The following is a 13,467-nucleotide window of genomic DNA, read 5'->3' as shown; positions in this document are numbered from 1 at the left end:
ATGGGAGCAGCCGTAGGGCTTTATGGCAATCTAATTTGGGAAGAAAATGAGGCATCTGAAATTACATCAAATGATGTGTTTCAAAAGTTACTAATCTGCCAGCAAGTACAAAATGTGCTTTAATGTGTACTTCAAACTAAGAAAGTCACAGTTGTTTTAAATAAGTAAATAGATAGGATTAAATGATGTTAAATATCAAATGCAATTTGAGTTTCTGGTATCAGAGACAATGCTTTCTCCCCAAGAGTTGGTGGTGAGTGACGGATATTCCTGAATTGGACTGTCACCAGCCTTCAGAATTTAGGGGTGTCCTTGGGCACCCCTGGGAACAATGGCTGGTGAGTCAGAGTCTCCCAAGGAGAAACTGCTCTCCAGGGAGGGATCTCACTCTTAGGCTGCCTTGCACGAAATTGGGGCACAAGTATACTTATGGATCTGTGGTTTTGTTTTAGGAAAAGATCAACTGTCCACTCTTTTCTTTTTTGGCCACACCACATGGCCGGGGGGATCTTAGTTCCCCCACCAGGGATCAAACCCAGGCCCTCGGCAGTGAAAGCGCAGGGTCCTAATCACTGAAGGGCCAGGGAATTTCCTCAACAATCTATTCATGTAGTAGGTGATGATAAGCTCGGGTAGCAAATAAATCCTGTAATCTCAGTGACGTAGGGTTTCCTAAAGGTTCATTTTCCAGCTTCCACAAAGTCTGAGGGAGGCCTGGTGACTTTCCAGAGTGGCCTCCTCCGTATCCCTGAGCCAGGTCACTTCAAAGTACTGCTTCCCCAACTCCACGCGGCTTCCAGGACCGCCGTTAGACCCGTCATCCAGAGGGGCGCCCGTCCTCCTCACCTCTGCCTGGAACTGGGGCTGCGTGTGTGGGGGAGCACCACTGCCCCTGCCACGCACAGCTGGACCTGGTCGACTCTACCTCTCCACACCGTCAGGTGATGGCTTCCTTCTCTGTGCTTCCTCTTGGTTTTGTGTGTACGTGTTGCGGGTGGGCGTGGGGGACTAACTAGAATGATTTATTAAGAGACTAGAAACCTATTTCCCTCCTGAATGAGGAAGCATAGAGAGGTGTGCACCCCGCCTGCTGTTGAGCAGCAGAACTTCAGCACGGTTGGCTTGACCAGCAGGCGTTATGAGCCACTGAGGGCTTCGCTGTTGTGTGGTCCGCCCTGGCCAAGCCACAATTTGAGGAATCAACTTTAAGCTTAAGAGGTCAATCGGCATTGCTTGGTATAATAAATACTCATCAACTGACAGATTCAGCTTCTTATTTACCAATGTCTACTTCCTTCCTCAAGGTATTTCTGGAATCAAATGGAATTTAGTCTCCCAAGACTGTGTTCCTTCTGGTAAAAGCTAATCCCCAAACCCAAGAGTTTATCTGGAAGGTCCAGACACCTGGGACCGCAGCTAGTGAGAAATGGGACTGTCCCTCCCAATCAGCACAGATGGCTGGTAAGCTTGTGGTACCATGGACCGTGTTCAGGGATGAGATCAGTCACCATTAAGCCAAGTTCTTTTCTTTTATGAACTTTTAATGTTTTTTGGCATGCTTGAAAAGTGCAGTAAAAATGGAGAAGTATTCATCAATATTTGCGCATCTCTGGGGTCCTCCTGCTGCATGGAAATATCATTAATCATTAATGGCTCCCACAGGGCAGTGTGACTCGAGGGAGTGCAGGTGGAATACAAAGTCTTTTATTCTTGTTTTCACTCCAACCCAAGTCATTAGTCCCCCGAGCACCTCCACCCTTGCCCGCTGGCAGCATTTTGCTGTCAAGCCTACGTGCTACACCTTGGAGCGGATCTGTGGCCTTCCTCCGGCTCCCGGCACGCGAGGGTCCCTGTTTGAAGAAGCGGCTTGGTCTGAAACAGCCACTCATTTCTCCAAGTGCCGTGAGCACAGTTGTATTTTGCATGTGACATACTCATTTAGCCTTTACTCTTTGGCCCAGTGCAACCTTTTAGCCGTCTAGACACACTGGTATCTCTGAACCCCCCTAATGCCACACCCAGAACAGAGACAGGCTGGGACCGATATCTAGAGGAGAGACTTTCCGTCTACATCGGAGACCAGCTCTGCTCAGTTCTGGAGACGCAGCTTGTTCTTTCACCTCCTACAGGCAAGAAATCACATCGGATCCACTTGCAGGGCCATCGCTCTCCTGAAGGCGGCAGAGTCTGAGCAGTTAAGTGCAGCCGCAATGGGACTGGGGGTCCCATGAGCCCCCTTCCTACCCCCCAGGCCCCGAGATAAAAGGAAATGCTCTACCCTGGGAAGAAAAGTGAGTGATTGATGGAGAGGGAAGCAAAGGGGAAAGAGAAGAGATTCCAGAGTGAGAGACAGCAGTGAGATCAATACAAAGAAGTTAGGATGATGGAAGAGGAGAGGGTGGAGGGAAGGACCAGCGAGCGCCGTGTCCTTCATTCCACTGTCCGCAGGAAGAGGGGCCCTGGTGTGCATTTGGCCTGCGGGGTCCCCGCACCACAGCACTGTCAAGCCAGGACCTGTCCTGGAGGAGGTGGAGAGCTCAGAGCAGGCTGTGCTCCTATAATACCTCCCGGGGAATCCTTCCTTCCAGTTCCGACTCCCTTCCAACTGCAGGAGGCTTCTCAGGGCTGGCCATTCTGCCTTCTAATCAGACAGACCGAGCTGCTGCATTTGAAGATCAGACTTCACCACAAAGTAAAGGAGATAGATGCCTCTTCCCCTGTGAAGCCTCCTCTGGTTTCCCCTCTCCCAGCTCTCATCTCCATGCGTCTTGTTTCCACTCATCTACCTCTCTCACCGGCTCCTGAGCTGCTTGAGGGCAGCAACTGTATCTCACTCACTGTTGTATCTGCAGCTCCCCTCACCCCCCCACCCCCATGAGAGGAGAGGAGTGAATGTTTGATACATCAATTAACAAATGAATGAACAGAACAAGTTATTACTCATAAAAACACAATGCTGAGCTTGGTATTCTTCAACAGAGAAGAGAGAGACTGAAACCCCTTGTGTAGGATATTTTCCCTCTTGAGTGGAAAGTATATTCAGTCCTTCTGGACACCATGCAGGAAAGGTGTAGCGGCACACACAGACCATCCTATTTCCTTTCACTGACATCTCTTGACCACACAGTGTTACTTAATCCTATGAATCCTTTTATTTATTTATTCTTTAGCATGGATGCTCATTAACCACCACTGAGCTTTTCAAGCCCAGTATCCATCTCAGGATATTTGCATCAGCTGGAGTGCATCCCTGGGCAGCTGCTAGAACAGCTGGAATGGGTGTGGGGAGCCGGGCTGGGGGCAGGAGTCCAGACCAGTGTGACTTCTGCTGTGACTGCAGACAGTCAGGTTGTAAAGGACTCGAGTGCTGGTACACTTGGCAGATAAACTAACTTCCAGTTAGATACATTTTAAAAATAGTTAAGTGTTGTCTTATGGACCACAGTATATTATGACCAAGCCCAGACACACTGGTATAACCATCACAGAAATGGAAATAAATATATGATATATGATCATTTTAATTGCCACGGAAACTCATAGCACAGTTTTGTTTTGTTTGTTTGTTTTCATTCTAAGCAACTCTTTTTCTGTGGATAATTTGAGGATTTTACTTTCTGGAAATGGAAATCTTGTAAACTTTCCTTCACCATTCAATCCCTTTTTGTTTTGTTTTAAGTAATTGATTCAAATTGATCATCTTTCAGAGAAGAAGAATACATGAAGGGTATGGTGCCTAATAGAATTCTTACTAGTTAGAAACAAAATGGTGGGAACCAAGCCAGTCAGACCTGGTTAAGTCTATAAAATTCTAGGCTGAGTGACTGCATCTCCCAAAGACCTGGTATTCCAAGTGGCTCGGACCTTCCCCACCAACATGTCTGCATTCCCTGGCTCTTATTCTGTCGGTTTTCACTACCATTCTTCCACCAGGGGCCACAACGGGCTATGACGGCCTGAATGCGGCCCACAGACACAATTTCTTTGGCTCACTCAGTAGTTTTGAAAACTTGCATTAGGTGCTAACATTTAAAAATAAGAGAATTCGGGGCTTCCCTGGTGGAGCAGTGGTTGAGAATCTGCCTGCCAATGCAGGGGACACGGGTTCGAGCCCTGGTCTGGGAAGATCCCACATGCCACGGAGCAACTGGGCCCGTGAGCCACAATTACTGAGCCTGCGCGTCTGGAGCCTGTGAGCCTGTGCTCCGCAACAAGAGAGGCCGCGATGGTGAGAGGCCCGCGCACCGCGATGAGGAGTGGTCCCCACTTGCCGCAACTAGAGAAAGCCCTCGCACAGAAACGAAGACTCAACACAGTCATAAATAAATAAATAAATAAATAAAAAAGAACGTGAATTTCTGAAAAAAAAATAAAATAAAATAAGAGAACTCACATTAAAAAAAAAAAACAAACCTAGGTTTCCATCTTCTCTTTAGAATTCAGAAGATGTAGCAACACTGGGCATGGATTCCTGTATGGCCACGTTGAGCTCAAATAGGAGCAACTGACTCTTTCATAACTATGACAATAATAACAGCAGTCATAGCTAATTGTATAATAATAGCATGACTGTTCGCCCTACGCTCTCTCTTAAGCGCTTTGCATGCATTATATTAAGTCCTTTAATCCTCACATCAACCCTATGAAGTACGTATTATAATTATCTTTAATTTCCAAATGAAGAAAACAAGGCAAAGTGAGATCAAGTAATTTGTTCAAAGTCACACAGCTTTAAACGGCAGAGCCAAGATTTGATTGAACCAAGCAGGCTGGCTCCAAAGTCCGAACACTTAAGTACTAGTAATATGCTCTCCCCCAAAATGCTGGGTAGGAACAGACTGTTGTAGGCATATGGAGGTCTAGATGTGAAAGCTGTTGAAATTAATGCATAATAGTTCAAAGTAGTATGGGGTCTCATGTCAGACTGCTTCCTTTTGAATTTGGGCTCTGCCACCGGGAGAACTTGGACAACTCGATTAACATTTGAAAGTTAATCTTATTTGTAAAATGGGAAAATAGTACCTTCCCCATGGATTGTTTAAACAGTACAGAATTAAGTGAGGAAATAAAGTCCTTATCATAGGTAAGTGCTGAAACACAGTAAGTACTCAGTTAATGTTCACCATTATTATTTTATCCGGGTGAGTCTTAGCTCTGAAAATTTCATGTGTTGGACTAAGAAAAGTTTTTAACACTTTCTCTAATTTCTAACATTTTATAGTTTAAGGAAATGTTTATAGACAAAAATGATATGGTTCTATGTCTAGGAAACAGTGTTCAAGTACTATTTAGCTGAAGAGCATCACTATATAAAATAAAACTGACCTTCAGTTTAATTTTTTCAGCACATATTTATTGAGCATCTACTATATCGTATTCATCATTGCATCTCTAATATTTCAGCTTAGCTCATAGTGGGAGTTTAATAAATATTTGTGGAATAAGTAAAAGTGAGAAGTTGAGAAAACTTTGTTCTTCTAAAAGGAAAGCCAGAAAAAAATTTGGAGAATCAGTTCACATAGAGTAAGCAACAAACAAACAAAAAAGTGTAATCGAAGCAATTTTTCTTGTTAGGATCAGACTGCATTTAATACTAACAAAAGCAGAACTCAGACCCCTTCTGACATATTTTATACTGTTTAAAGATAAATATTTGTGTGCTGCAAGCTGCCAATGGATTTCAACTCCAGCAAGGACTTTATAAGCCATCTGCTAGTTTCCTAATGAGGCTGGTAACTAGCACTGTTTACAGTTAGGCAACAGGGGTCATGGATATTTGTTGTAATGAAAGCTGCAATGCATCACTGCAGAACGTAAAAGAGCCTGCTTCACAAGGGCTAATTACAAATATAATAAAACAACATTAAAAAAAAAAAACCTCTTGAAGTCCACAGAGGAACCTAACTTGGCCCAGCAAGTAAAACCGTTGTACCCGCTCTGTTTTCATTTCATGAATGCTGATTACAGAAGCCAAATCATATTTAACTACTAACAATACTAGGCCACCGATGGGTCTTCCGCTTCAGATCACTTAATCACAAGATGCTTCGTGAACCATCTGAATCTCTAAGATGTTTGCTGACACTCTAGCAGAGAGTATGCAAATGCTTAGCAAGACCCACAGGTTTTTGGTGTGTACTTTTTAAATAAGGTACTACTTTAAAGTTGGGCCTCCTGGTGCCCAAACTGAACTTGCTGAGTTAGTTAATTCAAGAAGGTGGTTTGGGTCGGGGAGTGGGGGGTGGAGTGTGGGAGACATTTGATTGCTTAGGATCACAGAAACAAAGAAACTGATTGGCTGACTAAATTGTTCACTTTTCAATTGGCTATTTTAGCACCCCAGAAATGTAGTCTGAATCATAATGGCTTTGGTCCATGTATTGTGGCAGTATTTCCACAAGCCACGGGAGAAAAACGTCAGCGTGTTGCATTGGTTGATGAGATGCACATCAGTTCATTCTTCCCAGCATCCCAGACTAGGAAAACTTAGAGTCACAATATGAAGGGGTTCTTATAAAATGTTTCACGTTGGTAGCACCCTCAGAAACTGAGATGGCAAAGATGAGATAATGTTTTGTATCTTATTAAAATTGCCTGTTAATAGTAATAATAAGACTACAAGGAGAAAAACATCCCATATTTGGAGAATGCTTTCATAGTCAAGGGCATAAAAGTCAAAACCCAAATCAAAAATCACTAAGTAATACACACATCCCTTGGGAAAGAATAGCCAATACAATTTTGAAAGTAGGAGAAAAATTAGGTGGATCTTGCGCTACCAAATATTAAAACATATTAAGCATATATAAAGTCGTCTGGTGCAGATGCAAGAATAGAATGAGGAACCAGTGAGTGGAACAGAAAAGAAAGATCCACATGCAGCCAATATGACTGGAGCCCCAGAAATTGTGCCTAGGTATATAAGAAAGTATATGCAAAAAATGTGGCATTTGAAATAAATGAAGAAAATGAAAATTATTCAGTAAATAACCCTAAGTAATAAGCTAAGTTTTTGAGGGATGAGAAAGATACTCATATCTTTTCATATGCCAAAATAAAGTCCAGAGAATTAAAGAATTAAATGTAAAAAAATGAAACTATGAGAAAAACTTTTAAAAAATATAGGCAGATATTTCTCTAATCCTTGGGGTGGGAAAGGCAGAAACCTGCAGACTACAGGTCACGCCCCTGTAGACTATCAAGCAGCCTGCAGGAAACTGCCTAGGAAAAGCTACAAACCAATTTTGTTCTTATATATGTTATACACTTTAAATGCAAGATAAAACTATGATTTTTGCAGAAATGCATGAAAGAACTAAAAATATTATGAGTTTAGAGGTTGTACAGAAGCCACACACTGTGTTGGTCATTTTGGAGGGAGCATCATCCAGTAAATAGGATTTGCTACCTTCTGGTTTCTGTGCTTCCAAATCATTCACATGGTAGTGCTTACGTAAACATGCCTTTTATTTTTACTCACATGTTGAATTTTAGCTCCATTTCACAAAAGTGGATTAGTGGCTCAGAGTGGTTGACTGAAGTATAAAAACAACAATGAAATAATAACATACATACCACGACTCAAAACAACATCACACACATATATAATAAACGAGACCCCAGTACAAATATAGAACGTGAATTCGTGCATGCCGGGACAACTGAGTCTGCGAAGGTGGTGATTTCCTACAAGCACTGGAAAAGGAAAGTGTGACTAGGACGACGGATAATGAATATCTGAAAACTGGATTTCATTCAACTAGTAATCCATTCACTCTTTGTCCCTGGGCACTGCCTGTATTGAAATTTTGTTGCATGATGACAGGAAGCCATCAGAACTTTTGCATCATTTTCTGACCAGTCAGTGTCTTTCTAGCATCCATATAAGGTTTTCTGGAATGAAAGCAAAATGTTGCTTCCCAAGTAAAAATCTGATTAATTTTATCCCTAAAGACAAAGAAGAGGTAGTGACAGTAACAGGTGTCAGTGACAGACCATTACAATATATAAATGTATCAAATGCACACATTGCCCACCTTAAAATCACACAATGTTATATGCCAAATATATTCAATTTTAAAAAAGAGAAATGTAAAACCAGCCCAGAAGTTAATGGCCAATATTATGCATAAAGAGAAAGCAGAACAATTCTTGGCAAAATGCCTCTATCCAAGGCTACTGGTGGACATCACGCTAGGTCAATGGCAGACAGAGTGAAAGAGTAATTGCTGCCACGTTCTCCTGCTGCGAGATATTTCTGTTTCCTGTTGGACAAGAGCACTGAGGGACAGAAGGCAGATCTGCTCCCAGCATATGTGCAACATATCCTCAGGGAAGACGTTCTCTATGGCTTTTGATTCTATGTAACTCTGAAAAGCCATGCTACGTAAACAGGTATTTTCTTGTTTAGTTAATGATTATTTAACCAATTAAATGACAATTTAGTCAATCCGTCCTCTCTTTATTCATGGAGAACAGTTGGTGGACAAAGAGACGCCTTTTGATCTTAATGAGTATTGAAAGAAATAGTGAAATATGTAAATATCATCAAATTGCCACCACTGTAAGTGTACCTTGTGTGAAAAAAAAAATGACTGTGAGTGTAGACCTGCTTTTCTACACTGAGGTACACTGGTCATTTAAAGCAAAGGGATTGCCCAAGCTTTCAGTCTTTGGACAATTTTCATAAACTTATTAGTACGCATAACAACCATATAATGATTTCCAGTGACTTGCTGCTGGAAATTTAATAGAAATATATTTACTACCATCTCTCAAGTCAAAACTCTGAGTCTTACAGCTTTGACAATGACGGGCTTGTTGGGTTAGCCTCCCACGGAATAATGAGCATAGACTTTAGCTGAAAAGCTTATCATATTTTCTAGGTTTACGTTCTATCTTAATATGCAGAATTAGCTGATTAAACCCTCAAATACTTGCTGCCATTCCCCAAAACCTGATATTTATCAGGAATAAGCTAGAGCAGGAGAATAACATAGTTCTGGGGCAAGACAGTGAAAGCAAACTCTAGTTCCCACGGAATGAGAACTGATCTGCCTTCCTGATGAGGGTGGAAAGAATGTATTTTCCAGATTAATAGCCGCAAAACATCTATCCAGTCCTAACTAATCTGCTCTAGTAAAGATACCATATCCAGGGCTTCCCTGGTGGCGCAGTGGTTAAGAATCTGCCTGCCAATGCAAGGGACATGGGTTCGAGCTCTGGTCCTGGAAGATCCCACATGCCGCGGAGCAACTAAGCCCGTGCACCACAACTACTCAGCTTGCGCTCTAGAGCCCGCAAGCCACAACTACTGAAGCCTGCACACCTAGAGCCCATGCTCCACAACAAGAGAAGCCACCACAGTGAAGCCTGGGCACCGCAACGAAGAGTAGCCCCCGCTGGCCACAACTAGAGAAAGCCTGCGCACAGCAACAAAGACCCAACACAGCCAAAAAAAAAAAAAAAAAAAAAAGATACCATATCCAGAACAGCAGCTAAAATGGGGGTATTGCATGTTAAGTTTGTGACAGCCAACTGTCATCTGCCATAATCCATCCAGATTTTGCGGGGGCCAGTCTGGTGCATTAAAATGGGATTCTAAAGTGGACCACCATTTTGAATGATTTGGTCAGACATCTAAGTCTTTGAGGGTGGCACTAATCTCTGCGATCCTTCTGAAAAGAGATATTTACTATCATGGTCAGAGGGGGTAGTTTTAATAGCTTCCACTTGGCCTTTCCCACTATGATAGTTCTTATTCCACAGTCTAGGAATCATTGTGAGAATTCTCCAGTTGCCAAGTGTGATCATCGGATTCTGTATCCTGCAACCAGGAAAATAACCACTGGGGGTGGGAGGTGGAGGTGAGGGTGTGGATGGGATATGTGGACCCAGTGTGAGGCAGACTTTATCAATGACTTTATTTTCTGACACCCACGTTTCCCTGCCCTAACAGAGAGGTCACCAGGGCATTTGGCTCCCAGGGTATCAGTGTTAACTCCAATGCTGTATCTAACAGCCCTGGGAAGATCCGGGTATTCCCCTCTTTCTCATATATGGTACCCACATAGGTGGCCATAGTTTCCTTTGGGAAGCACTGGGGGACTCAGTACTGTACAAACTGTTCTGTATATACCATATACACCGGGACCTTACCAATGGGGACCCGGCCTCTCCTTCAGTCAATGAGCTCTGGGTTGAAAACCGGCTTAGGTCTTGAAATTGTGCAAGAGGTTGTACCTTTGCATTGGAGATGGCTGACTTTGGCCTCCTCATACCCAATCCTGATCTTTTTTTTTTTTTTTGGCCGTGCCGAGCGGCTTGCAGGATCTCAGTTCCCCAATCAGGGATTGAACCCAGGCCACGAAACTGATCTCTTTTTAAAGCTTAAAACTGCACTGAGGTTTTTAGTATGTTAAGCAAACCCCTTGCTGGCTGCCCATTTATCTTGCCCCTAGAAAACGCATGTTCTGTTAGCCACTACAGACTCCCCTACAGACCCCTCCCATAGACTAGCCTCCACAAACCAACACCCTCATGTCATTATAAACTTATTATCCTTACAGCAGTCATGCCATCTAGCTTCTGACAATTATTAAGTGCTGCCACCTGGCCTCTGCTAGTTTGGGGATCCCGTTGTCCCTACTGCTACCGGAGAGAGCAGTTCTGTAAGAGCATCTCCTCTGTCAGCCCTGGTCTGCAGGAGGAAGCCACCACCCCGTCTCTCAACGATGCTGGTGCCCCTTGCCCGTGCATTCCTCATCACCAGGGAACACGGTGGGCTGATCGTACAGAGGGACCTATTCTCGCACGTCCACTTCTCTGAGTGTTTGGTTCTTTTGCTCCAGAGTCTGTTATGGCAGTTCTGCCACCTTTACTTCACCTTACTCTCCCTTAGCCAGCTGTGAGCTGCACCCTCCTGCAGGCATGCTCACGGGGTCCTGCCGGGATGCGACGGCCAGGCTCTGTAGCCACTTTGGCACAGAACCCCTCTGGTCCCTTAGCGGGCTCAGCTCTCCCCCAGTCAGGTCAGGCTGATATTCGGCCCTAATTATGGATCTTGTGGCCAGGATCAGAGCTGCAGGCAGATCCTGAGGAAGACAAGGTTTGTCCTGTAAGGCACCCTCTTACCACATGGTCTCCAAGCAAGGAGGCCCACCGTCTTCCAACCAGTCAGTGTGGGCCACTCCTGCAGTCCCACAGGACTCAGGGGAATATAGCAGTTTCATCCACCTAGAAATCCCCAGTGTAAGCCTTAGGGTCCCATTCCTTCCCTACCAAAGCCCTGAATTTATCTTCCCACCTAATCAACTTTCTTGTTTCTTTTCTTTCACATCATAAAAAGAAGCATTTGTGGAGAGCATTGGGTTAAATGTTGGAATATAAGAGATGGGACTGGTGCTTCCTTCACGGGGCTTCAGTGTATGTTGGAAAGCAGAAAACATACATTGAAAAGCGTTAATGCAGAGGGGTCAGTATTTAAGCCAAACCTCTTGAAGTCACTGCCCTATCCCTGAAGCCTACGCAGACGTTTCCACGCTTTGCTCTGTAGAGGGCAGCTCCATCCTCAATGAGCAAACATAGAACAAGGGCTTACGGTATAGCCTCCATTCACTGTGTCATTGGAGAGCTACTTCTCTTCCCTTGCCCAAGCCCACCTTCAAATTTCTTGGTCACGGACTTTGCTGTTTATTCTGACATCTCTGTCCTCTCCTAACTCCTCAGATTTGTCACACTAGCTCACCTGGCATGGAACCCCCTTGGACGCCTTCAGTAAGACCCCTTCTGGTTAAAACTGCCACCCTGAGGCTGCCCCAGCTTCAATCCTGGCTCCCCGCTGCCACCTCCCAGCTGAGCTGTGTGAGTATGTGAACTCAGGAACGCACCAACATCGTGGGAAAGCTGGCGACTAGTGAGTCTGTTCTGGTCAGAGCTCAGGACACATTTGTCTGCGTTTAGCCAATAAGCTAGGAACTGGAGACGCGGCTCCGACTAAAAAGAGAACAGACACTCTAAAAAGCAACAGCGAGGGAAGACGAATACAAACTCCAGGAAGACAGCAGACACCACAGTTCCTGAAACAAAGCCACCCTATTCCTGACAACCGGTAGAAAAATCCCCCGTTGACTTAGGCCACCCCATCCTTGATGGTCCCATGAGATCCTCCTCTGCGACCCTGAGACCTCACCCTCCCAGCTCTGTCTACCTAGCACTGTAGCTAAGGATTTACTGTCTGTTTCTTTCTCTGTGTTAAACATGCCTCAAGAGCAGAAACCACACCTGCATCAACTTGGCCCCGCTGGGGGCTGGATGGGAAATGTCTTCCTTCTGCAGAAAGCAGGAATCCGGGATAAGCCAAGGAACCAGGCCAAACCGCAAGGAGCCGAGAACTGGAGTAATTCTGCCAGAGCAAACAGAAAAAGGAAACAGCCGGGACAGCCGAGCACCGGGGGAACTGGGCAGGGGCCAAAAGTTCAGAAACAGCACGTGGTCAGTGATTCACACGAGGACCTTAAAGGTCACATGACATAATTGAGACCCGGAGAGCTTAAGGATCAGGACTTGAACTTCCCTCCACCCCAAGGTGACAAGAATAAGTAGGGTTTGGTTTCCAGAGGAACTGGAATACCAGGCAGAAGAAAAAGACTCAGGAAATTTGAAACAAGAAAGTGGGTACAAGGTTGGCCTTAGTCATAAGGTATAAGGCAAGAATCTAATGAATAAACCAAATAAAAAGTCAGCATGGCAAAGTCTTACCAAATACATGACTAGGCAACATGAAGACAAGTAGAAATATTTTTTGAATGGATGGCGGGATGAATGGAAAGGTCTTAAGATGCTAGACTATCTAGAGACCAGGCTAGGACTCCTTAGATTCCCACCTGCCAGGAATCAGGCTGGTTCCAGATCTGGGACGTTTCAAGTGAGGACAGAGTGGCCACTGCAGTGGGGATTCTCTGGGCCATAGGTCAAGGGATGCACCAGAACATGGCAGAGCTTAGAATTAGAGGAAATGGTGTGGGTGTGGGCACATATAGAAAAGAACAGAAGGCAGCGTCATCCCAGGTTTAACTTAAGCTAGAAGTGTTGGTAGCTTGATTTTACATTCACCCTCTCAACCCGGCTGACAGCCAGCACTAACTAACTCATCAACCATATGCACTGATGTTCCATGAGCCATCTTGGAAGTGAATCCTCCAACCTCAGTCAAGGAACCGTAGCTAAGGCCAAGTAGAACATAGATGAGCAGTTCCCTCCCAGCCCTGCCCAAACTACCAAAAAGAAACACATCAGTCAACTTGATTTCAGCTATAATCTTCTGGGATGGTTTGATAGATGGCCATAGACACCCAACCCATCCTGCTGTTCCTTCTCCTTCATTGCTTCTTACGTTTGTCCCTTTGACTCCATCTCTCTTTCTCCTCCCTCATTTCAGGTCCTCCTCATGTCTGACTGCAACAGATT

The 13,467-nt window shown here is 44.5% G+C and overlaps 3 protein-coding genes across 5 annotated transcripts in view; all 3 read right to left on the bottom strand.

Moving 5' to 3' along the window:
• The window catches only part of LOC309619735 (uncharacterized protein), a 329,240-nt gene that overhangs the window by 271,080 nt on the left and 44,693 nt on the right, over window positions 1-13,467 (bottom strand). The window lies entirely within an intron of this gene.
• LOC309619502 (uncharacterized protein) overlaps window positions 1-13,467 on the bottom strand; it is a gene marked incomplete at its 5' end in the record, with an annotated part of 101,607 nt that overhangs the window by 83,789 nt on the left and 4,351 nt on the right. The window lies entirely within an intron of this gene.
• ZNF596 (zinc finger protein 596) overlaps window positions 1-13,467 on the bottom strand; it is a 292,573-nt gene that overhangs the window by 278,208 nt on the left and 898 nt on the right. The window lies entirely within an intron of this gene.

Source organism: Balaenoptera borealis (assembly GCF_965194805.1).
Source record: "Balaenoptera borealis genome assembly, chromosome: 21".
NCBI lineage: Eukaryota > Metazoa > Chordata > Mammalia > Artiodactyla > Balaenopteridae > Balaenoptera > Balaenoptera borealis.
Note: the sequence above shows the minus strand (reverse complement) of the source record. Positions and strands in the feature narration are given on the sequence as shown.